Raw genomic sequence first — 345 nt, forward strand, 5'->3', positions numbered from 1 at the left:
CATGTGATGCTTCTTTGTGGCTAGCTGGATAATTTACCTGTGTCATTTATGGGGAAGGCGAAACGATCACTTTTATTATTTATCAAACCACAGAGAGGAGGAATCTTTTCCAGTTCAATGTTTAAGCAGACAAAACCCAAACCAGCAGAGTAGCTCTCTCCCTCCCTTGGCGAGTGTCTCGGCTGACCCTTTGGGAAAGGGAAGGAGAAAGGTGTGCAGGCGTAAATGGGAGCCGAGACAGGGCTGGAGTCAGAGCAGCCTGAATTATAGATGAAAGGGCATGTATTAAATATAAGGCCGAACCGGGCGAAGGCGGGCCGGGGCAGCCGCTTGCCTCCGAACCTG

The sequence above is a fragment of the Corvus brachyrhynchos genome, unplaced genomic scaffold, assembly GCF_000691975.1.
Source record: "Corvus brachyrhynchos isolate BGI_N302 unplaced genomic scaffold, ASM69197v1 scaffold71, whole genome shotgun sequence".
Taxonomy (NCBI): Eukaryota; Metazoa; Chordata; class Aves; order Passeriformes; family Corvidae; genus Corvus; species Corvus brachyrhynchos.